Here is a 26,172-nt window from a genome sequence, read left to right on the forward strand (position 1 = left end):
ATATCTATCAACTGATGAATGAACAAATAAAATATTAATTTCCTGGGTTTTATATTTTCTCGAGTTATGTAAGGTGTAACGAATGAGAAAAACTGTGTAAACGAAACTTTCTACAGTATTTTTGCAACTTCCTGTGAGGCTATATTTACTTCAAAATAAAAAGTTGAAAAAATTTAAATAAAAGGGAAAAATTATTAAAAATTCAATAAACAGGGAGCAGATGAAGAGGGCATCTGTGTAAGGGGGGAGTCAGAGCCCAAGTGTAGTGAAGCAGATGTCCTTGCACAGGGGTGGCCCGGCATAATGTGTCAGAGCCCCAGGGGGAAGGAAACTGCCTACACAGGACAGCCCAGTGTGGGGTGTTAGAGCCCAACAGAGGTAAGGAAGGCATCCACATGAAGGGGATGGTCTGGCAGACAGAGAACACAAGTGGGTAAGGCGGCTTCATATGCAGGAGGGGTGAGGAGGAGATATAAGAGGGCAGTCCAGGGTGGCGGGTCAGAGCCTGAGCAGGATTAGAAGGACCAAGGGGAGAAGAGAGTGATAGGACACGGGTTACATGTAGAAAGATGGATCAAGTAAGTGACTACATGAAGGGCAATCGGAGCAAGGTTTCTCACTGTTGGAGAAGGGGTTAAAATGCAGAAAAAGAGATAACTGGAAAGAACCCTGCAGTGTTGGTTTGGAATCTGGGGTATCAGTTTGAACTCATGGACTTCAATAAACATACTTATAGCAATAAACATAGTGTTGTGTTCAATGAACATAGCAATAAACATAGATGTAAAAGTGTGTGTGTGTGTGTGTACACATATATTCTCTAGTGCTATACACAAAGAATCTTGGAGCAGCAAATCCTCAGCTCAATTCCATGTAGCAATGAGCATACCTAGCACCAGATTTGATTTATAAATATTGTTATTCACTAAAAGGAACAAGGGCTCCATGGAAAAATGGCTGATTCCAAAGCTGGAGTAGAAAAAATACAAGAACTTTGATGAGGATGGAGGGAAACATGAACCATCGTACATTGCTGGGAAGAAAGTAAAATGGTGTGGCAACCCTGGAAAACAGTTTGGCAGTTCCTCAAAAAGTTAAGAAAAGTTACCACATGGCATAGCTATTCCACTCCTAGGCTTATACCCAAGAGAAATGAAAACATATATTCACACAAAAACTTATCCGTGAATGCTCATAGCAGCATTATTCTTAACACCAAGAGATGAAAATGACACAAAGATCTATCAACTGATAAATGGATAAATAAAGTGTGGCATTATACATTGACAAAATATAATATTATATGATAATTAAAATAAAGTACTGCTGTATGCTACATCATAGATGAATCTTGAAAATATGGTAACTGAAAGAAGCAGACACAAAAAGCTACAGATTACATGATTCCATTTATATGAAATGTCCAAAACAGGCACAGAAACAGAAAGTAAATTAGTGGGTTGCCAGCAGCTGGGAGGAACTGGAGGGAAATGGGGAGTAACTGCTAACAGATGAAAGATTTCTCTTTGGGGTGAAAAATGTTCTGGAATTAGACAGTGGTGATGATTGCAAGACTCTATAAATATATAAAAACCACTGAACTATACACTTTAAAAGGGTGAATTTTATGGTATGGTGTGTGAATTACATTTCAATTAAAAAAAAAAAAGGAAGCGTCCAAGAATGATGGGGACATGTCAAAAGGACAAAGAAACCAGCTTGAAGGAGCTTCCACAGACCAAATCAGAGACAATCTGAGCATCAAAATAAATAATGGTAGCAACAGATTATAACCCACTGGATAAAACAGAAAGCCATAAGTCTTTACAACATAAATGAATGAATTCCAAGTGTGATGAGGAATGGGATATTTAAATAGTTTCAAAGTTCCTCTCCACAAAAATACTTACTAATTACAAAAAAAAACAAAGAGTAACTTTAGAGGCAAATCCTGGCAGATGCCACGTTACACAAGTGATCAAAGTGAACACCATCAGTAATAGGACAAACAAAAATCCATGCTCCCTGACAGATTGCAATGAAGAGGACACAGCAATGCCCATACTAGGGGAGACTGTGGGAGGACTGGGGGGCGGCGGGGACAGGAGGTGTACAGAAACTCCCTGTACTTCTTGCTCAATTTTTCTCTGAACCTAAAACTGCTCTAAAAAAAATAAAGTCTATTGAAGAGAGAGAGATCAAGATGGTAGAGTAGGAGAACAGTGGAACTTGCCTCCCCACACAAACACATCAAAAATACATCTGCATGTGGAATAATTCTCACTGAAAACTAACTGGAGACTGGCAGAAAGACCTTTATACAACCAAGGCTGTAAGAAAGATCCACGTGGAATCAGGCAGGAAGGGAAGAAAAGTGATCAGGTTGGGACCTATGCCCCTGGGAGGGGACTCAGAAGAGGAGGGGGATTTCATGGGTGGAGAACCTCCCTGGGGAGTGAGTGGTTTGAGCCACATATTGGGAGCCCCAGCCCTGGGGTCCAACACCAGGAAGACAAGTCCCCTTAGCTGGTTGGAGGGCTGGTGGGACTAACAGGAGGGCTGTGGGAAGCCCAAGATGAGCGTACACACCCTTGTTTACTCCCAAAACAGAGTGGGTAGGGTGGATTGAAACTGCATGGAACACTGGCTGGTCTCCCAACTAAATGCAACATGTGATTCTAAACTCGGTGCTCTTGACATAAAGGACATTATTTGTACATCTGGCAAAACTTGAATAAGGTGTGATAATTAGATGGTGGTAATGCATCAATGCTCATTCCCTGATTTGATGGCTGTATTGTGGTCATGTAGGCGAATGTCCTTTTTTGTAGGAAACACAGTTTCAAAGGTGGTAGGGGATGCAGCTAGCAACTTACTCTCAAATGGTTCAGAGAAAAAAGACCTCTGTACTATACTTGCAAACTGTCTATAAACTTGAGATAGTTTTTTAAAAAAACATTAAATGCACAAAAACTATCATATTTTTAATTTCCAGGGCACTTTCTCTTCCTGATCCTTTTTATGACATCTTGAGCTTATTTCATGGATATAATTTTTTTCTTACCATTCTAATTACCTATAATTTAGTCTGTTTTTTTTTTTTTTCCCCAAACCTCCTTCTGTTTTCAATATTATTTCCTCCAAGTTCCTGTTTTGTGTTTTGATCTCTGTCTTCACACTGGACGCTTTCCCCAAATGCCTAACATTGAACAAATGAAGTACTAAAAGCCAACTGGAAGCTCTGCATGTGTGGCTTCTCAACTGGGAGGCTTCCACTGCATGGTGATTGGGTGGGAACACAGCTATTTCATTGGGAGACCTCCGAATGTCAGTATATGTAGGTCTTTTCTTTGGACTCCAGAAAAGAGTCTTATAATCTCCTGTAAGGGGGTGTAGAGATGTAACACCTGAGATGTAATCACCGTCTGAAAGAAGAGTAGAGGAACGGGTGAGGGGAAGGATCTCACTTTAATATATAGGATTTCCCCTTATCCTCCTGCATTTACTTTGCTGCCTCATCCCTTGGTATCTGTTATGTCTAATGTCCCCAAGTGTTGATCCTCTTAAGTTTCATTTTCCAAGAAAAACCTGTGGTCTCCCAAGGACATGGGAGAGGAGCAGTCTTCTCACTGTAAAAGTTGGACCGCTCCAAGAATTTTTTTTTTCTTAATTTACTCATTTGGTTGCACTGGATCTTAGTTGCAGCAGGCAGGCTCCTTAGTTGCAGCTTGCAGGCTTCTTAGTGGTGGCTCGCCGGCTCCTTAGTTGCAGCACGTGGGTTCCTTAGTTGCGGCATGCGAACTCTTAGTTGCAGCATGCATGCAGGATCTAGTTCCCTGACCAGGGATCGAACCCAGGCCCCCTGCATTGGAAGCACAGAGTCTTATCCACTGTGCCACCAGGGAAGTTCCCTCTCTGAAGATTTAAATCTTATGTCAGGATTCTTTACCTGCCTTAGAGAAGCATGCAACTCTTATTCAAAATAGAAGTCACTAAATATCATATATATACCGTTGACCCTTGAACAACATGGGTTTGAACTGCATGGGTCTATCTATATATGGATTTTTTCCATAGTAAATATTACAGTACTACATGATGCACAGCTGGTTGAATCTATGGATGCAGAACCTCGGATATGGAAGAACCACGTATATGGAGGGCTGATTATAAGTGATATGCAGATTTTCCACTGCACAGAGTAGTCAGTGCCCCTAACCTGCACGTTGTTCAAGGGTCAATGGTACATCTCAAAGAGGAATATAATTACTTAATTCAATACAGTTTCTTCCTGAGAATCTCTTCTTTTTTATTCTACTGACCAGAGTCCTTTTAGACACTGTCTTGAATCTCAGTCTTAAGGGTGTGACTTTTACAGCACTTATCTGATTGTTCCTTGTATATCTCCTTCACTGTTACTTCCTCTTTATACCATATACTACTTACAATGAACATGTGTGCATTCATACATAAAACATTATTGAGCAACTACTATGTACCACGTACTGTCTTAGTCATTACTTTACAATGACAACTAAGACAATGTCTTTGACCTAAAGGTGCCCAATGTTTCATAGAAGATGGATGAGTAAACTTAAAATATGAAACACTGTGGTATGTACTAAATGATATATGCACTGGGTACTATGGAGCCAAAGAAGAAGTAAATCCAAATCAGACTGAGGCAGCAGTATATTATTTGGGGTAGGGTAGGCTACTGTAACAAATACTCCAATAATTATTATTTATTATTACTGATAGTCTTTGCAGTGGGTTGAAAACTTCCTAAAGAGGAGATGCCTGAAGAATAAGATTTTGCCAGATGAAGGCAGACAAAGGCACTCCCTCTCACACTCACATGTGAGAAAGCTAGGGGATGAGAAATACCTTGCCAACTGCAAGCCCAGAAGTTCTGGTGAGGAAGGTACTACGGCTAAGTGCTTAGGAACTCAGTCTCTTGCCACACACTGTAAGGCCCAGGCCTCTATCCTCGAAACTTACGTGGAAAATCAGAGAACTCAGCAGAGCATGCAACACTCCATGAGTGAATGGCATAATCAGTTTCTGAAACCAATCTCACTCGCACACCCTCCCCTCCCACCACCATTTTCTACCCCTTAAATAATCATAATACTTGAAAGAAAGCAAAGAAGATTCCTAGTCAGGAAAAAGTCAATGATTAAGGAGTCTTGCTCTATAAGAATTAATAAAATACTTCTAATTTTCTGCTGGAAATGACTGCTCATCACAACTAGTCTAAACATACAAAATAAAATAATATAATTGAATCTGTATTTCTGATTCCTCACTCTAAAATAAGATTTCACTGCTTAGCTCTTGCGTGATTGACTAAGAAATATTAATGACATTAACTGGGTAAATATACCACTATTTTCTCCTAACAATATTGCTCAAGTCCATGTTCTTTTTCATGCTGAAATTACCTTTCTATGCTCAAGGTAGAAGCTGACTCTAAAAGGGAGAAGCCAAGTACTAGTAGAGAAATTAGCATTTTGACATAAGTCAACAGGAATTTTAAAATATCCTTTTTTTCTGGACTTAAGTCAAATCTTTTTTTAAAAAAACAATATTCCTGATTTAATAAGGAACAATGTTATAAATGAAGCAAGCAGCATATATATACGTGAGCATTATTTTCTATAGATCTGTTTTCTCAAGTTCAATCTCTCTTAAGAGAAACAAGATCATTGGTTTTCTTACCTTTTTTCCCTTACACACGTGATAAGGAACAGACTTCTCTGTGCTTACTCATGATGCTTGCTGCACCACCAGCCAGTCCTGCTGTTTCAGTATGCTCTGTTTGATGCTAAAGAAAAAACACATTGCTCATTACATTTCCTAAAGCAATAAGCCCTGATGTTCTTCATATCAATCTATCATAGCCAGACAAATAAAAGCTATGGGACTTAAACAATAAATTACAATTATACCTTCAGATTCAAAGACCTGGCCAGCATGGAATGCAGTAGCACACACATTATATTGTCTAAGAAGGCCCAAATTTAAACATTTCAATGAACAGTTAAGAATTTCTGCACACTTCTTATTTTCAATGAGTAATACAAAGTGAAAGATCAAAGGCAGAGGCATTTTCTATCCAATGACTCTGTTAATTCATAAAAATACTACTTATTTATATTTCAATAGGCCCTCCAAGAATCCAAAGCTAACAAAATTGCTGCTTCACAAGAATGGCCTCTGTTAGTGTGATTTTTTTTTTCTACACATATAGAATTCTTAAATTGAGATTCAAAAGATTCCTGCTGGGACTTTTTATTGCCAAACAACTGTTTTTCCTCCAAATGGAGTCCCTTATGATTTCAGCCCTCCTCCACTGCTTAGAAGCAATGGATTAGCAGTTGAAACTAATCAGAATAAAACTAAGTATCTCATATTATCTGTATAAAGTATCTAACCTACAATCACAGCATTTTCAAAACAGGAGAGTATCTCAGACATGATCTAATAAACATCACTTAATTTTTTTTTAAAGATTTAGTTTTTGATGTGGACCATTTTTAAAGTCTTTATTGAATTTGTTACAATATTGCTTCTGCTTAATGTTTCAGTTTTTTTTGGCCTGGGATCTTAGCTCCCCGACCAGGGATTGAAACTGCACCACCTGCATTGGAAGGCAAAGTCCTAACCACTGGACCACCAGGGAAATCCAAACATCACTTAATTTTAAAGATAAACTGAGGCACTAAAAAAATATGTTTCCTGACATTATTACAAATGTAATTCTATCTGATGTGAAAATGATGTGCTTATTAAAATAATAAGCAAGTATTCTAAAAGGCTGGAAATTCAAGTTTTCAGAGAACAATAAAAAATATGGAATGGAAATCACTGATGAAAGATTTTCCTGTCTTGAGAACCTGAAAAAATATGTACATGCTATACACTCTAAATGAGAAGTGCTGTTGATGCTAAGAAACAGACTTAACATCTATCAAATAAAGGACTAAATCATATCAGAAGTATGAAAGGGCTGTATGGGATAGAAATTCCAAGGTCAAAATGAGAATGAGGTCAAAGTAATACCTCTCATATCTAGCCAATTAAAGAGTTTTATAAACAAATAAAATAAACCCTATAAATTCAAATTCAAATTCTGAGTATGTGTGTCTATTTTAACGTGTGAGGCAAGTCCAATAATATTATGTAACTGTCTCAAAAATCATAGGTCTTCCTTCTGGAATTAGATCCCTTTGACCTCCTAGCCTCAGCTGGGAAAGTCTCAAACCTGGTTAACTCCAACTGTCTACCTACTCCATACATTCCCCTAAGCAGCTTAAGTGTGGCTAAAGGAGAATCATAAAAGACGGTGACTCGGGGCTTCCCTGGTGGCGCAGTGGTTGAGAGTCCGCCTGCCGATGCAGGGGACACGGGTTCGTGCCCCGGTCCGGGAAGATCCCACATGCCGCGGAGCAGCTGGGCCCGTGAGCCATGGCCGCTGAGCCTGCGCGTCCGGAGCCTGTGCTCCACAATGGGAGAGGCCAGAACAGTGAGAGGCCCACGTACCACAAAAACAAACAAACAAAAAAAAGACGGTGACTCCTCTCAACTTCACATTTATGACTTCACACTACATTTTCCTTAGTTAATCTACTTTCAACCCTGTACCTCATCTTCACCTTCGGATATGCCTGGAATTCCTCAATTCAAAGCTTTCATAATCCATTTCTACCAGAAAATAACCCTCTAGTCTCCTGCAGGACAATGAGGAAAGTCACTTGACTACAAAAGATAAGGTAGAATACCTGCAAAATTAAACCACTCGTAGCAAACAATCTCCGTTTTCAACACCCCACCTCAACTAAGACTTTAGAGATCCCTAGAGCCTCCACATCACAAGACTCTCTAAGGTTCTGTGGGGGGTAAAGACTTCCTTCTCATCACGTCTCCCTCTGCAGGCAAGCACTTTACAGCTTCTTTGTTCTAAAACCTTTCTTTACTTTTTCCTTTATAGCTTATTTTTAAATTTTTTTAATTTAAAAAATGTTATACAATTTTTAAAGCTTACTTTCCATTTACAGTTATTACAAACTATCGGCTGTATTCCCTACGTTGTACAATACATCCTTGAGCCTACCTTACATCCAACAGTATGTACCTCCCACTCCCTGACCCCTATAGTTCCCCTGTCTCTCTCTCCACTGGTAACCACAAGTTTGTTCTCTATATCTGGGAATCTGCTTCTTTTTCGTTATATTTGCTAGTTTGCTGTATTTCTGAGATTCCACATATAAGTGATATCATATAATATCTGTATTTCTCTGTCTGACTTATTTCACTTAGCATAACGCCCTCCAAGTCCATCCACGCTGCTGTAAATGGCAAAATTTCATTCTTTTTAATGGCTGAGTAGTGTAGTATTCCATTGTATGTCTATACCACATCTTCTTTATGCATTCATCTATTGCTGGACACTTAGGTTGCTTCCATACCTTGGCAATTATAAATAACACTGCTGTGAACACTGAGGAGCATGTATCTTTTCAAATTAGTGTTTTTGGCTTTTTCAGATATATAACTAGGAGAACTGCTGAGTCATACGGAAGTTTTATTTTTAGTTCTTTGAGAAATCTCCATGCTGTTTTCCACAGTGGCTGCACCAATTTACATTCCCACCAACAGTGTAGGAGGGTTCCTTTTTCTCTACACCCTCTCCAACACATATTATTTGTGTTCTTTTCAATGATAGCCATTCTGACAAGTGTGAGGTGATATCACATTATGGTTTCAATTTGCATTTCTCTGATGATTAGTGATGCTGAGAATCTTTTCATGTGCCTGTTGGCCATCTGTATTTCCACTTTGGAAAATGTCTATTCAATTCTTCTGCCCATTTTTTAATCAGGTTGTTTGTCTTTCTGCTGTTGAGTTGTATGAGCTGTTTATATTTCTCCCATTCAGTAGGCTGTCTTTTCATTTTGTTGGTGGTTTCCCTTGCTGTGCCAAAGCTTTTAAGTTTAATTAGATCCCATTTGTTTACTTTTGTTTCCTTTACTTGAGGAGACATCCAAAAAAAATATTGCTGTGATTTATGTCCAAAGAGTGCTCTGCCTATGTTTTTCTCTAGGAGTTATATAGTAACCAGTCTTGCATTTAGGTCTTTAATCCATTTTAAGTTTATTTTTGTATATGGTGAATGTTCTAATTTCATTATTTTACATGTAGCTGTCCAGTATTCCCAGCACCATTTATTGAAGAGACTGCCTTTTCCACTGTACATTCTTGCCTCCTCTGTCATAGATTAACTGACCATAACTGCATGGGTTTATTTCTGGGCTATCCATCTTGTTCCACTGATCTATAGGTCTGTTTTTGTGCCAGTGCCTACTGTTTTGATTACTGTAGCTTTGTAGTATATAGTCTGAAGTCAGGGAGGCTGATTCCTCCAGCTTCATTCTTCTTTCTCAAGATTGTTTGACTATTTCAAGAAGTATTCTTTTGTGTTTCCATACAAATTTTAAAATTATTTGTTTTACTTCTGTGAAAAATGCCATTGGTATTTTGATAGGGATTGCACTGAACCTGTAGATTGCCTTGGGTGGTATGATCATTGTAACAATATTGATTCTTCCAATCCCAGAACACAATATATCTTTCCATCTGTTTATGCTGTCTTCAATTTCTTTCATCAGCACCGTAATAGTTTTTGGAGTACAGGTCTTTTGCCTCCCTTAGGGAGGTTTATTCCTAGGTATTTTATTCTCTTTGATGTGATAATAAATGGGATTGTTTCCTTAATTTTTCTTTCTGCTATTTCGCTGTTAGTGTATAGAAATGCATCAGATTTCTGTGTATTAATTTTGCATCCTGCAACTTTACTGAATTCGTTCATCAACTCTAGTAGTTTTCTGGTGGTGTTTTTAGGATTTTCTATGTATAGTATCATGTCATCTGAAAACAGTGGCAGTTTTATGTCTTTCTTTCCATTTTCTATTCCTTTTACTTCTTTTTCTTCTCTGATTGCTGTGGGTAGGACTTCCAAAACTATGTTGAATAAGAGTGGCGAGACTGGGCATCCTCATCTTGTTTCTGATCTTAGAGGAAATGCTTTCAGCTTTTCACCATTCAGTATAATGTTAGCTGTGGGTTTGTCATATATTGACTTATTATGTTGAAATATGTTCCCTCTGTGCCTGTTTCTGGAGAGTTTTTATCACAAATGAATGTTGAATTTTATCAAAAGATTTTTCTGTGTCTACTGAAATGATTATATGCTTTTTATTCTTCAATTTGTTAATGTGTTGTATTACACCAATTGATTTTCAGATATTAAAAAATCCTTGCATCACTAGGATGAATCCCACTTGATCATGGTGTATGATCCTTTTAATGTATTGTTGGATTTGGTTTGCCAGCATTTTGTTGAGGATTTTTGCATCTATGTTCATCATAGTGATATTGGCCTGTAATTTTCTTTTTTTCTTATATCTTTGTCTGGTTTGGGTATCAGGGTGATGGTAAACTCACAGAATGAGTTTGCAAGGGTTCCTTCCTCTGCACTTTTTTGGAATAGTTTCAGAAGGAGAGATGTCAATTCTTCTCTAAATGTTTGGTAGAATTCACCTGTGAAGCCATCTGGTTCTGGACTTTTGTTTGTTGGGAGTTTTAAAATTACTGATCCAATTTCAGTACTGGCAATTGGTCTGTTCATATTTTCTATTTCTTCCTGGTTCAGCCTTGGGAGATTGTACCTTTCTAAGAATTTGTCCATTTCTTCTAGGTTGTCCACTTTATTGACATATAGTTGTTCATAGTAGTCTTTTATGATCCTTTGTATTTCTGTAGTGTCGGCTGTAACTTCTCCTTTTTCATTTCTGATTTTATTGATTTGGGCCCTCTCCCTTTTTTTTTCTTGCTGCGTCTGGCTAAAGGTTTATCAATTCTGTTTATCTTTTCAAAGAACCAGCTTTTAGTTTCAGTGATCTTTTCTAGTGTTTTCTTAGTCTCTATTTCATTTATTTCTGTTCTGATCTTGATTTCTTTCATTCTACTAACTTCAAGTTCTGTTTATTCTTCTTTCTCTAGTTGCTTTAGGTGTAATGTTATGTCATTTATTTGAGATTTTTTTCTTGTTTCCTAAGGTAAGCTTGTGTAACTATAAACTTCCTTCTTAGAACTGCTTTTGCTGCATCCCATAGGTTTTGGATCACTGTGTTTTCATCTGTCCCTAGGTATTTTTTGATTTCCTCTTTGATTTCTTCAGTGATCCACTGGTTGTTTAGTAGCATATTGTTCAGCCGCCATGTGTTTGTGTTTTTCACAGTTTTTTTCTTGTAGTTGATTTCTAGTCTCAGAGCACTCTTGTCAGAAGAGGTGCTTGATATGATTTCAATTTCCTTAAATTGACCAAGGTTTATTTTATGGCCTGGCATGTGATCTATCCTGCAGAATGTTCTATGTGCACTTGAAAAGAATGTGTATTCTGCTGCATTCAGATGGAATCCTCTATACATATCAATTAAGTCCATTTGGTTTAATGTGTCATTTTAAGGCCTGTGTTTCCCTACTGATTTTCTGTCTGGATGATCTATCAACTGATGTAAGTGGGATCTTAAAGTTCCCCACTATTATTGTGTCACTGTCAATTTCCCCTTTTATGTCTGTTAACATTTGCCTTATATATTGAGGTGCTCCCTATGTTGGGTACATATATATTTACAATTGTTATATCTTCTTCTTGGATTGACCCCTTGATCATTATGAAGTGTCCTTCTTTGTCTCTTGTAATAGTCTTCAGTTTAAAGTCTCTTTTGTCTGATATAAGTATTGCTACTCCAGCTTTCTTCTGATTTCCATTGGCATGGAACACCTTTTTCCATCCCCTCACTTTCAGTCTGTATGGGGCTCTTGATCTGAAAGGAGTCTCTTGTAGGCAGCATATATGAGTCCTGTTTTTGTATCCATTCAGCCAGCCTATGTATTTTGGTTGTAGCATTTAGTCCATTTATATTTAAGGTAATTATCAATATGTACGTTCTTATTGCCATTTTGTTGTTTTGGATTCGTTTTTTGATTTATTCACTTTCTTCTTCTCTTCTCTTGTGATTTGATAACTTTCTTTAGTGTTATGTTTGAATTCCTTTTTCTTTTTTTTGTATCTATTATAGATTTTTGGTTTACGGTTACCATGAGGTTTTTGTATAGCAGTCTATATATACATGCTTGTTTTAAGTTGCTGATCTCTTAATTTCAAATGCACTGTAAAAACTGTGCATTTGTATTTTCCTCCCTTCACAATTACTGTTTTTGATATCATGGTTTACATCCAGTTGATTTGTGTATACCTTAACTGTTACTGAGGATATACATGATTTTACTACTTTTGTTTTTAACCTCCTGACTAGCTTTGTGTGTGGATGATATACTACCTTTACTGTAGGTTTGCCTTTGCTGGTAAGTTTTTTCATTTTGTAATTCTCTTGTTTTTAATTATATCCTTTTCTTTTTTGCCTAGAGAAGTTTCTTTAACATTTGTTGTAAAGCTGGTTTGGTGGTGCTGAACTCTTTTAGCTTACGCTTGTCTGTAAAGCCTTTGATCTCTCTGGGTAGAGTATTATTGATTTTAAGCTTTTCCATTTCATCACTTTGAATATATTGTGCCACTCCCCTCTGGCCTACAGAGTTTCTGCTGAAACTGATAGCCTTATTGGGAGTTCCCTCGTATGTTATTTGTTGCTTTTCTCTTGCTGCTTTTAATATTCTCTCTTTATCTTTGACATTTTAATTACAATGTGTCTTGGTGTGTTCCTCTTTGGGTTCATCCTGTATGGGACCCTGTGCTTCTTGGACTTGGGTGACTGTTTCCTTTCCCAGGTTAGGGAAGTTTTCAACTACTATGTTTTCAGATATGTTCTCAGGCCTTTTCTCTCTCTCTTCTCCTTCTGGGATCCCTATAATGCAAATATTAGTGCACTGACTTTTGGCATCATGGAATTGCTTTTTTGGAAGGAACAAAAGAAATTCAGTAAATGGACAGATATACAACATAAAATACAGTATAAAATGCCTTAAATACAGTTCAAGATACATAGAAAAAAAAGAACTCCTTCAGTATTCTGCTCAATGTCACCTCCCAATGTGAAATTAACAATCACTATGTTCTCTATGTTCTCACAGTACATTTATATCAACAACACTTTTCACATTACATGGTAGCTTCTCCCTTTATAAATCTGTTGCACGCCGCTAAATAATACACCACGCAAGGCAGGAAACCCCTTTTATTCATCCCTTTATCCCAATACCTCAGCACAGTGCTTGTCATATAGTAGGTATTAAAAATACGTGGGATGATTTCATTAAGTATAGCATATAACACACTCCCAGATTGGTTCAATATAGTTTCCAAACTAATGTCACTGTCTCCTTTGGTCTAGAAAATATATCCTTTCGTAGGCTTACCAAAATAGCTTTCTAAAAGAAAATCAGATCATGTTATTCTTCTGCTTAAAAATCCTTAAATAGCTCCCCATCTCACCTATTTAATGGACATATCTCTGGAGGTCACAATGATGGGTCGTCATTTGCTACTACATATACTACCCAGACTGATTGTGCTTTCCTAGCTAACTAAATGGATCCCCTTCCTCCTTTCCCCCAGAATGAAGTGTAGTTTTTTAGCATGGCATAGAGATCCCTTCAGAACTTGTTTTCCAACCTGTTCTCCCACTACTTTCTAAAGCTCCAATCATACCAAACTACTAATATTTCTTGTGAGATGCTCTGCCATGCTTCTCTATCATTGCATGTTCTGTACCTATGTTGAACTACTTTTTTTTGCGGTACGTGGGCCTCTCACTGTTGTGGCCTCTCCCGTTGCGGAGCACAGGCTCCGGACGCGCAGGCTCAGCGGCCATGGCTCACGGGCCCAGCCGCTCCGCGGCATGTGGGATCTTCCCAGACCGGGGCACGAACTCGTGTCCCCTGCATTGGCAGGCGGACTCTCAACCACTGTGCCACCAGAGAAGCCCCTGAACTACTTTTTATTTGCCTAACTTGCGTTACCAAGGTTCAACTCATTCTCACCTCAACCTCGGAAGCCTTCCTCAATTCTCTACAGACTGTTTTAAAAGAGTCATGTTTTATGTTCCTGTCATGCATCTCTCTACTAATGGCAGCAGAGACCAAATGAATTTACATTATGGGTAATCCTGTTTGTCTTCCCCATTGGACCGTTTCACTGAGATCAGGGCTATGCCTTCATGCTCTTTAACCCAGGGTATAGCACATAGTGTTCAACAAATGTCTCATGAAGAAGTAAATTGAATGAAACTAATAAAGTTCATACTTAAGTAATCAACCTCATGATGAAGATTTCTTCTTCCCTAAGAAATAAATATTTGTGAATATGTGTGTGTTGTAGGAGAGAAGGACAGTAAGCAAATACAAGAGAGAAACAAAAAACAGAAATTTTCTAGTAGGAGAGAGAAAAAGTGACAAGGATTTAAATAATTGGGAAATGTTATCATTATTATTCAAATACAGGCCCTTTAAAATAATAATTACCCTTCTGGAGATTTATCTTAAGGAAACAATTAGATAAATACAAAAGATATAAAACAAGTTAACTGTTAGATTGATGTTTAAAACAGTAAATAGTGAGAAAAATCTAAATGTCAAATGGAAGTATCAATTTACAAAATGGTACAAATGTAAGACTCCATATTTGCAGAAAGACTTTAAAAGTCTTTAAAAATATATACACTAAAATATAATAGAGAGTCTCAATAATGTTTGGGTGGTTTACATTTTAGTCAAGCTTACCTATAGTACTAATTTTTCTTAGGATGAATGTATATTATTTGTTAATAAAAGAAAAGAGAATTGAGCATCCATGAATTTCAATTAATAAAAACCCAAGCTACTTAAATTTTTACTTTCAAATATGAAAACTGAAAAAGGAAGGAAATAGTAAAGACAAGTATTTTAAAAGATTATCTCCCTGGGGTGTAAAAAGACAATTAAAATTTTAATTATAATATGGGGAAAGTGAAAGAAGAATCATCTAAAATTAAGAAACCAAGATATTCTTAAAAAATAAACCTATAAGGAAAAATGACAAGAATAAAGATGATATTTAAAATACAAGCAATTTATAGGAATCTCTGATGTGGGCTTGTTTACAACAGAAGACATTTATTAAGGTAATAATTTCCAAAATCCTGGCCACAGGTTTAAAAAAAGAAAAAGAATAAACTAGAAAATATCCTCAGTTAAATAATGTTTCTGGTCTTGTCTCTAATTAAAACTATTCACCACAGAACAAATTCAGTATCTGCTTAGTAAACAAACTTCTTAATAGCATTTCCACCAAGAAGTATGACAAAGAGTTAAACTCAATATATACAAAATTGCTTCAAAATCCCAAAGTCCTCTTTCTTGGTTTCCTATCCTAGTCTGGGCAGGGCTCTCAAGGTAGGTAAGGCAGATTATATTTCCAAAGATGAGGAATTCCCTGGTGGTCCAGTGGTTAAGACTCCACGCTTTCACTGCCAAGAGCCTGTGTTCGATCCCTGGTCAGGGAACTGAGATCCCACAAGCCATGTAGCACAGCCAAACAAACAAACAAAAAACCCCAAGATGTCTGCTGCAGTACCTCCCATCCCACATGATCTTCTTACAAGAGTGGTAAACTCTATGTCCCCTTCCTCTAAAGCTGGGCAAAACTTCACGACTACTTCAACTAATAGAGCAAAACAGGAGGGACACAACTTCTAAAACTAGGTCATAAAAGGTAATAGAGTTTCTGCCTGTTTCTCTTGGGACACTCACTCTTTGAATCCAGTTATCATGCCAGAAAGACTACAGGGAAAGGCTACATGTAGGTGATTTGGCCCATGAACCTTCACATATGTGAATGAGCAAACCTCAAGATGACCCTAGCCCCAGCCACTGTGTGACTACAACTTCATGAAGACCCTAAGAGAGAACCTCTTAGCTAGTCCAGGCAACCCCTAGAACCACAAGAGAGAATTAAATTGTTGTTGTAAGCCACTATGTTTTGGTGTAAATTATTATATAACAATAGATATATGCAACAGTAGGTTAGTAATTTGATACTCTTCAACCCGATCTTATATAAATAGTCTAGAAAAAAGGGTAAGAACCAGAAGATGAACAGGCGAAAAAGAAGAACCCTGATGGCAGCTTCTCCTCTACTGACTTATTTAGCTCCAGTTCCAAATTTACATATCGCACTCAATGAAACAGCCTTTGGGCTTCTTAAGAGTACAGTTTAGGAAACATCTCATTATTCAAACAAGAAGCTAGGTGAGGGAGGGGGTCTCACCTCCTTCTCCAGAAGCTTACCAAAGTTTTCCCCCCAACAACATACAGTATTCTACTAATAAGAAAAGAGTTCCGGTAAATTCATTTTTTCGTCTCATTAACTTCCCCGTGCCAATTTAGTACTCCTTATGGATTGGCACCCTGGGAATTCATCTATCTAGCCAGTTCCTTAATTAGTCTATGTATCATAATCCACCTGGCTCACCAATCCTAAAACTTAAGCGCCATTCTAGATACTTCCTCTCCTTCTCCCCCACCTCTACATTCACTCTAACACCAAGTATTGCCAATCTTGCCTTTTAAATCTCTCATATCCACCCACTACTCTACATTCCCAGGCCATATCCCACACCACTGACATCTTTCTGTTGCCCAGATTTTTGCAAGAAAACTAACTGGTCTCTCTGCCCCCCATTTTGTGTCCTGTCCATCTAGCCTATTCTCTACCCAACTAAAAAACACAAATCTGATTATATTGTTTTCACACTTAACACCATTCAATGGTATCCTATTGCCCTTAGGATAAAGTCCATACTTCTATAACATAGCTTTGTTGATTTGGTTTCTGCTTACCTCTCTAGTATGAAACCTTGTCTTTATTCTCAAATTCTTGCTCTATGCACTGATCATCCTGATCAACTAAACTTTCAATTCTCAATATTGCTCATCTCCATTCCTCAAAACAGCCCTTCATGCTGATAGACACTACAATATGGATGAACCTTGAAAACATTATGCTAAGTGAAAGAAGCCAGTCACAAAAGACCACATATTGTATGGTTCTGTTTATATGAAACGTCCAGAATAGGCAAATCCTTAGAGACAGAAAGTAGACTAGTGGTTGCCAAGGGCCAGGGAGAGGAGGGAATAGGGAGTGAGTGCTAATGGATATGGTGTTTCTTTCCGGGGTGATGAAAATGTTCTGGAATTAGGCAGTGGTGATGGTTGCACAACTCTGTGAATATACTTGAATACCACTGAATGTGTACTATAAAAGAGACAATTTTATGATATGTGAATTATATCTCAATAAAACTATTGGGGAAAAAACAGGCCTTCACATTATTATTTAGACCTGGAATATTCTGCCCCCACCATTATTACTCGACTAATTCTTGCTTATCCTCCTTATCCGACCCTATACATCACATCTTCCTTGAAGCCCTTCTATTCTAGGTCTAGGACAGGTGCTCCTTCTTTCCATATATCTTTCATTTCCTCTATCACAGCACTTACCAGCTGAATTATGATTTTTTTTTAACTGTTTGTCTCCTCTTTCCAGGCTCATACTGATGTTTTCCAGAAAAGAGACTACTTCTGACTTATTGATCACTATATCCCGTGTGTGTGTGTGTGTGTGTGTGTGTGTGTGTGCGCGCGTATGGCACAATGCTTGGCACTGAGTAAGTGCTCACTAACCACTTGTGATCCAAAGTAAAATAACTAAAAGACTAACTTTCAAAGTACTTCCACCTGCAAAATTTTTCCATAGGAAGGATCCCAAGAGCTGTGTTGAGACTGCTAAGGCTCTAATATACTTACTATTTCAAAGTTTATTAATGCCAACATAAAATTATTAGTTTGCATACTGAAGTTCAAACTTAAACTATGTTTTACCAGGGTTTTCTATTCTAATCACAACTTCAAACAGCTTCTATTAGTTTGATGACTCACCTTTAAAGAAAAAAAAAGGTGTGATTCAAGGGTATCTGTAAATACAATGGAATATCTAGAAAAACTGGGATTAGAATTTCAAATCAACAATTACCAATATGTAACAGACTTGCTTCTCTGATGTTTAATTCAAATGAACATTTTTATGAGCATCAGTGGAGTTTGGTGAAAACACTAGCACAGGACTCTGGCAAATCCAAGTTTGAATTCATGCTCTAGCATTTAACAGCTGTTGCTGCTTTGAGGAGGTTAATTAAATAAACCTTTCTGAGTCTCAGTTTCTTTATACTTTGTATGAACACTATACTTCCCAGGATAGTTTTAATAATGAAGAATGTATTTATATAAAGTGCCTTCCTTAGGTCTCATATTTAAGTGCTCAATAAGTGGTAGCCATTACTATTCATCATCAAAAAGCAATTTGTGTGAAAGAATTACAAAAGAAAAGCAGAATGTGATTTGAACCTTAAAGCCAACCACGGGACTGGTTTGTTTATACAATTAATAATCCATCAGGGCCACTGGTCTTAAGTAATCAATTCAAGTTTGAACAATGAAATGAAACACAGGAACAAAAAAGTAACCTGACTGTTCAACTTTCTGAAGAGGCGAAATATATCTGATCCTATAAAGCATGCTTTGAATACAAACAACCTCACTCACAGTGGCAGAAAAAAGAAATGAGATAATCTTTGAAAAGAGCTTTATTCCTGCAGATCAAGACCAAAGTACATTAAGAAAGCAAGATGTGGGAAGCTGACATTATTGCTACACCACATTCACAGAGGGTTTCAATTTCCAGGATATCAATCTGGCATCTTTCACAAACACTGAATTCTCAGTCAAGAGCTATTAGTACCAAGTAGTTGCTTTCTCCTAGTACACAATGAAGAAAAGCAGAGTTGAACAAATATTGGGAAAAGTGATAACAGATGTATCAAATATATGTATGCACTGAAACCTTTAGAACAGCAACTGATTCTGAGATTGGCACTAAAACAAATAACATGCGTAATTCTCAAGTCTAGAGTAATAAGACTCAAGACATAAAAACAAATTTGTGTATATATGGAATACTATTCAGATATACAACATTCCTAAAGTAGCAAATAGACTGTCCATGACCAGAAGCACTAATTAACACTATATTAGCCCAAGTCCTTATCTTTAATTTTTAGGTAGTAGATATCTATTGGATTATTTTTGCCAACAGAATTCTAGGATTGCCTGCCTCTTGCTCCATACACACACATAAATTTTTATTGCAAAATAAAACCATATTCTGGGGAACCAATCAACTTAACCAGTTTATTACCTAGTATCCTTATAACACTCCCCTTTTCCTTAAGTAAGCTCCAACTGGTTGCTTTAACTTGCAACAATAATCTTAACAAACATATCCCAACAGAATGATATAAATTGAGACTAATGACATGAAAATCAGAGTTTCAACCTTAATCGCATACCTAAAATTTCAAAGATCAGACACTAGCTCAGATATTCTATGATCTACAGTAGATAATAAACAAGAGATAAATTCATTGGGGGGAGGGTCTTATTTTTCAGATCACTTTAGGTAGCAGATTCATCGGGAGATATAATTTGTACAGCACAAATTGTATGTACCAAAAGTAATAACAAGAGTTTGTGTAAAGCAGGGTTATGACTCACCATTAATCTAGTCACTGCAAGTGATATATTGGTACAAACTACCAACTAATGAAAAACTAGCCAAAAATAAAATTGTGTACCTTAACACCTGCAGTAAAAATAGATATTGTGCTTGCTCCTGTCTTGACAACTTGGGGAGGTTGGGGGTGGGGGGTATTTAGAGCACTGCATCTTACTTTTACCAATGTCAAATTTAAGAAGAGCAAAACCTGAACTGTATCAGCCAAAGCTTGGGATAACTGAGTTGGATGAAACAAGTCCATGCTCAAATTACTTGTACTATGAACACTACAATGTTATTTATTAATAACAATCCAAAGAAAATCTCTAACTATAGGTGCTCTCACAGTTTTATCTTTGGCTCTCTTTTCTTCTAAAGTCTTCAACTACCATTTCCATGTGAATGACTCTCAGATTTCTCTAACCCTCACCTCTCACTCAAATTCCAGGGCCACAGCTTAACCTGCCTGATATACAATACTTCTCCATTTGGATATTCCACTATACCTCGAATTTGAGACAGTTAACCCTTCACACTCGAGAGGACTATTTTCTGTTGGGGTTTTTTTGCAGGGGGGGGGCCACACTGTGTGGCATGCAGGATCTTAGTTCCCCGACCAGGGAGCAAACCTGTGTCCCCTGCATTGGGAGCACAGAGTCTTGACCACTGGACTGCCAGGGAAGTCCCAAGAGGACTATTTTCTCAAAAGAGTTGTCTACTCTCAATGTCTCCCCTTCACCTCCCATGCATGCCCCACTCTTTTCTGGCTTCTTTCCCCATCTTAGCAACATTCAGTTATGGTAGATCACATCCTCCTTCTTTATGAAACTATTCTTCCATGACTTACTTATGTGACACTAAAATTTCTGATTTTCTCCTACTTCTTTGGCTTAACCCTCTCACTTTCATCCCTGACTCCTTCACCCTTACCTGATCTTTTTTTTTTTTAATTTATTTTGGTTGCTCTGCATCTTCATTATGGCTCATGGGCTCTCTAGTTGCGACACACAGGCTCTAGAGCTCGAGGGCTCAGTAGTTGCAGCATGTGGGCTTAGTTGCGGTATGTGGGATCTTAGTTCCCCAACCTGGGATCAAACCCAGGCCCCCTGCATTGGGAGCATGGAGTCTTAACCACTGGACCACCAGGGAAGTCCCTAGCCAATCTTAAATGTTGAAATTCCTCAAAGTTCTATACTCAGTTCTCTTCTTTCTTGATTTATATTATTTTCCAAGGGAATTCTATCTACTACCATTGCCTCAAACACTACCTGTTAACAAGTCCTAATTTCCTTTTCTCTACTTCAGACCTCTTTTCTGGGTTCTAAACCTATATATATATACACAAGTGCCTATTTAATGTCTCTGTGTCTCAAAGACATCTCAAATTCAATATGTACATCTACTCTCACAATAATCAATGCCATTTCTTCTCTGTTCCCTATATCATTAACTATCCAGATGCTCATGGTATAGTCATTCTCTATCCCTCCCTCTCCATAATGGTCATCATCAACATTCAGTCATGTCCTAAAATTGATAAAAATCCATTTTCTGTCTACAACCACGACTTTGGTCCAAGCCACTATTATACCATATCTGGATTACAGAAATAATCTCTTCAATGATCTCCTCATAGTACTTTTGTCATCTCCCCCAGTCCATTTTCACTCAGCAGTTAAAGTAACCTTCAAAAAGAACTAATTAGGGGTTAATGAAGAAATCAAAAGAGAACTTTAAAAATACTTTAAGACAAATGAATATGGCAATAAAACATATCAAAATTTATGGGATGCAGCAAAAACAGTTCTAAGAGGGAAGTTCATAGCAATAAATGCCTACCTCAAGAAATAAGAAAAATCTCAAATAAACAACCTAACTTTACACCTAAAGGAACTAGAAAACGAAGAACAGACATAGCCCATAGTTAGTAAAAGGAAGGAAATAACAAAGATGAGAGTGAAAATAAGTGAAATATACACTAAAAGACAATAGAAAAGATCAATGAAACTAAAGCCGGGTCTTTGAAAAGATAAACAGAATTGACAAACCTTAAGCTGCACTCACCAAGAAAAAAAGAAGACTCAAATAAATAGAATCAGAAATGAAAGAGGAGACATCACAACATACCACAGAAATAGAAAGGATCAAAAGAGTCTACTATAAACAATTATACACCAACAAATCAGACAACCTAGAAAAAATGGATGAATTCCTAGAAATATACAACCTTACAAGACTAAATCATGAAGAAATAGAAAATCCAAATGGACTGATTACTAGTAAGAAGATTAAATCAGTAATGAAAAACCTCCCAACAAAAGTCCAGTGTCAGCCACATTTAAAGAAGAATTAATACCAATCCTTCTCAAACTCTGAAAAAATAGAAGAGGGAACATTTCCAAATGCATTTTATGAGACCAGCATTACCCTGATACCAAAACCAGACCACACACCAGAAGAAAAGAAAATTATAGACCAACATCCCTGATAAACACAAAGGCAAAAATCCTCAACAAAATATTAGCAAACCAAATTCAACAATACATTAAAACGATCATACGCTATGATTAAGTTGGATTTATTCCAGGGATGCAAGGATGATTCAACAACTGCAAATCAGTGTGATGTACCAGGTTAGCAAAACGAAGGATAAAAATCATATGATCATCTCAATAGATGCAAAGCATCTGACAAAATTCAACACCCATTCATAATAAAAATTCTCAGAAAAGTGAGTATAGAGGGAAAGTATCTCTACATAATAAAGGCCACATATAACAAGTACATAGCTAATATCGTACTCAATGCTGAAAAACTGAAAGCTTTTCCTTTAAGATCAGGAACAAGACGAAGATGTCCACTCTCATCACTTTTATTCAACACAGTATTGGAAAGCCTAGCCAGAGCAATCAGGCAATAAAAAGTAATGAAAGGCATCCAAATTGGAAAGGAAGAAGTAAAACTGTCACTGTTTGCAGATGGCATGACATTATATATAGGAAACCCTAAAGACTTCACCAAAAACTGTACTGCATATTTGAAAGTTGTTAAGACAGCAGATCTTAAAAGTCCTTAATCAAAACGAAAAAATTTTTTCTAACTATACATGGTGATGGATGTTAACTAGACTTATTGTGGTGATCATTCCACACTAGTATATACAAATATCAAATAATTATGCTGTATACCTGAAACTAATAGAATGTTATATGTCAATAATACCTCAATTTTAAAAATTTAATCAAGTGATTCTTCAACTTGAAACTCTTCAATTGCTTTCCATTGCACTTAAAATAATATCAAAACTCGTTACTCTGACCTTGTAAGGTCCTGCAAAATTTAACCCCTGCCTAACTCTCCAGCTTATTCTTTTGCCACTTTCCTTTCCATTTACTTCTCTCCATCCACAATGACATCTTCCCATTCCTCAAGAGTATCATGTTCTTTCCACCTCTGGTTCTTTCTCGATGCTGACCCCTCTCCTTGCATTGTTGTTTCCCACTCATTTCTTATGACTCTCTCCTCCTGGCTAATACAAACTCACTCAACCTTCAGGGGACTGAACTGAATTAAATTGATTAAATCTCAATTCCACAAGGAAGACCTCCTTTGACCTCTCAGACTAGGCTTCCTGCATAGTTCTCTTGTAACCCTAAAATTATTTTTGTAACACTGTGAAATATCAGCTATATGAGGACAGGTTCCATGACTATTTTGTTCACCAAAGAACTGACAGCATTTAACATAGCACGTAGCAGGCTGTAAATAAATATTTGTTCTATGAATATATGCTGCGATTTTGTAAATTCACAAATTAATAAATATAACTACAACATTTAACTTTCTCCTAGTAAATGCTGTACAATTATTAGTCAATCCTCCCAGGCTTCATTGATGTTTATGATAACCTTCAATTTACCCATTAATAACTTTCTGATCTTTACTCTCTTGATTTCTCTAGCATTTCCATCAAGACTCCTTAAAAGAACTACTGTAAATTTTGCACTTCAACATCTAGCACACTCAAAATATGGTGGTAGAACACTCACAGGCTGAGAGCTTTTGCAACATGGTGTATGGTAAGGTTCAGTGGCCAACAGTGTGTAGTACTATCTGCCAAGCTAGAGCTCAATGACTGAGAGCGTATGTGAGCATCTAGAATGCGGACAAATGTAAGAATACACTGAAATAGATTGTTTCATATATCCTTGAATGTCACTGTATTTGACAAAAACTTCCATGAAATAGTTAATAAATCACACTCTGTATGCCTATTTATTTTAGAGGGGAGAATAATAGTAATATTATTTATTGTCCACTTACTATGTACCAGACTTCATTCCAAGGGCTTTAGAGATATTAAACCCTTAATTCTCTTAAGAACCCTAAATAGTAGGTATAGAATTAAGTCCTCCAGAATGTACATATACAAGAAGGTAGAGATTTTGTCTTAATCCTCCTTGTTTTATCACTGGCATCCAGAATAGTGTCTGGCATACAGTAGGCACTCAAATATTTGTTGGATGAATAATAAGGAAATGGAGGCAAAAAGAAGGTAAGTAACTTGTACAAAGTCACACACAGTAGCAAAACCAGGATTTGAACCCAGGCATTCTGGTTTCACATCTCAGACTCTTAACCTCTAGGTATGTATACGTTTGGAAACAACATTCCTCCTTCACTTCTACTCTTTGGCATTCAGAAGTACTTGCAGAAGTATAAAAATGCTCCTATGAGCCTATAAATTGTCCTTATTCTTTCTGCTAATGAAAGAAAGAGAAAGAGAAACTCTAGTTTAATAACATCTGAACATTAGACTACAGTATGTCTGAATTTATTAATGTTCCCACTACAGATAACAGTACTGAGAAAAGAGCAGGGGAAGAGATATAAATCAACAGGTTACTATAATGGACTTTTTAAACATACACATGCCTACTGTTATAGTATGTTCATACATATGTTATTTAATGTAGCATTATAATCAATCAGCACTACAGAGCAGTGCTGTGTGAATAGATTTGCCACAGTCTTTTTAAATAGCTGAACAGCATTCCATTATATGAATGTATTATCAATACAATTTAACTCTCATCCCTATCAACAGACATCTAGATTCTCTCCATATTTTTATACCTGTACACAATATAATGAATATCCTTATAAACATATCTTTACACTTTAATATATAATAAATCCCTAAAAGTGGAATTTAAGACAGAAGTATTATGCATTTTAAATTTTAATAAATGTTGCCAAAATTTCCACCAAACATGCTGTGCTTATTTCTATTTCCTCCAAGAGTATGTAAAATTTCTTTCTATAAGCTCTTGTCATTACTATTATCAATCTTTGCCAATCTCACAGGTAGTAAACGGGACCTGATAGTCTAATTTGTATTTTTAATTAGGAGTAAAAGCTGAACATCTATTTATCTTTCATATGCCTACTGGCCTTTCTACAAATTGCCTATAAATATCCTTTATATATATATATATATCATGATTAGAATCTTCATTCCAGTTTAATGTTTGTTCTTTTTTTTTCTATATGGAAGTCATCCATTTTTCTGTAATCAAATTCATCAGTCTCCATTATGGCTTTTACATTTCATATCATGCTTAGAAAAGCCTTCCTCCTTCCAATATTATAAAAATATTCACCCATGTTTTCTCTGCTATTTTCATGGTTATTTTTGTTTATTTTACTCTTTCATCATCTAGAATCTATTTTGGTAGGAAAAGTTCTGTAACTTGCTTTTCTCATTCAATAGTATATCCTAGATACATTTCCAGATCAAATACTTCATTTATTTTAACTGTGCATATAGAATTCTGAAATATACCTATATCATAGTTTTACTTAGTCATGTAATAATTATATAAGGCTATACATTAGTTATATTATTAGTTACTTATAGCACTGATGAACATTTACATTTTCTCTTATTTTTCTGCAAGTACCAAGAATGTGGCCATGTATAATACATGCCTCCTTATATACATTTTTTTAAGATACACATTAAGAAACAGAATTATTGAGTCATTAGTATGTGTTTTTGATATCAATAAATTACCCTCCAAAAATGATGTGCCTAATACATTTTCTTTCTTTTTTTAATTAATTAATTTATTTTTATTAATTAATTTATTTATCTTTGGCTGCTTTGGGTCTTAGTTGCAGCACGTGGGATCTTTCGTTGCGGCACATGGGCTTCTCTCTAGTTGTGGTGCATGGCCTCAGTAGTTGCAGTGCACAGGCTTAGTTGCCCCGCAGCACGTGGGATCTTAGTTCCCCGACCAGGGATCGAAACTGCATCCCCTGCATTGGAAGGTGGATTCTTAACCACTGGACCACCAGGATAGTCCCCTAAACATTTTCATTTTAAGAATCCATTCAACAAATATTTAAGTGCTTTCTTTGTGGTAGACACTTCTAGAGGCTGAGCATTATGATAACCAATCCAGACAAAGGCACCGCTTTGGTGATTAAGAGTGCAG

At 36.8% G+C, this 26,172-nt stretch overlaps 1 protein-coding gene across 1 annotated transcript in view; it reads right to left on the reverse strand.

The window, feature by feature from the left end:
- The window catches only part of ZFYVE9 (zinc finger FYVE-type containing 9), a 185,690-nt gene that overhangs the window by 128,259 nt on the left and 31,259 nt on the right, over positions 1 to 26,172 (reverse strand). The window contains exon 2 of the mRNA XM_060140064.1: positions 5,722 to 5,827. The gene's annotated coding sequence lies outside the window, so the exon portion shown is untranslated. The remainder of the gene's footprint in view (positions 1 to 5,721; positions 5,828 to 26,172) is intronic.

Source organism: Lagenorhynchus albirostris, chromosome 2 (genome assembly GCF_949774975.1).
Source record: "Lagenorhynchus albirostris chromosome 2, mLagAlb1.1, whole genome shotgun sequence".
NCBI lineage: Eukaryota > Metazoa > Chordata > Mammalia > Artiodactyla > Delphinidae > Lagenorhynchus > Lagenorhynchus albirostris.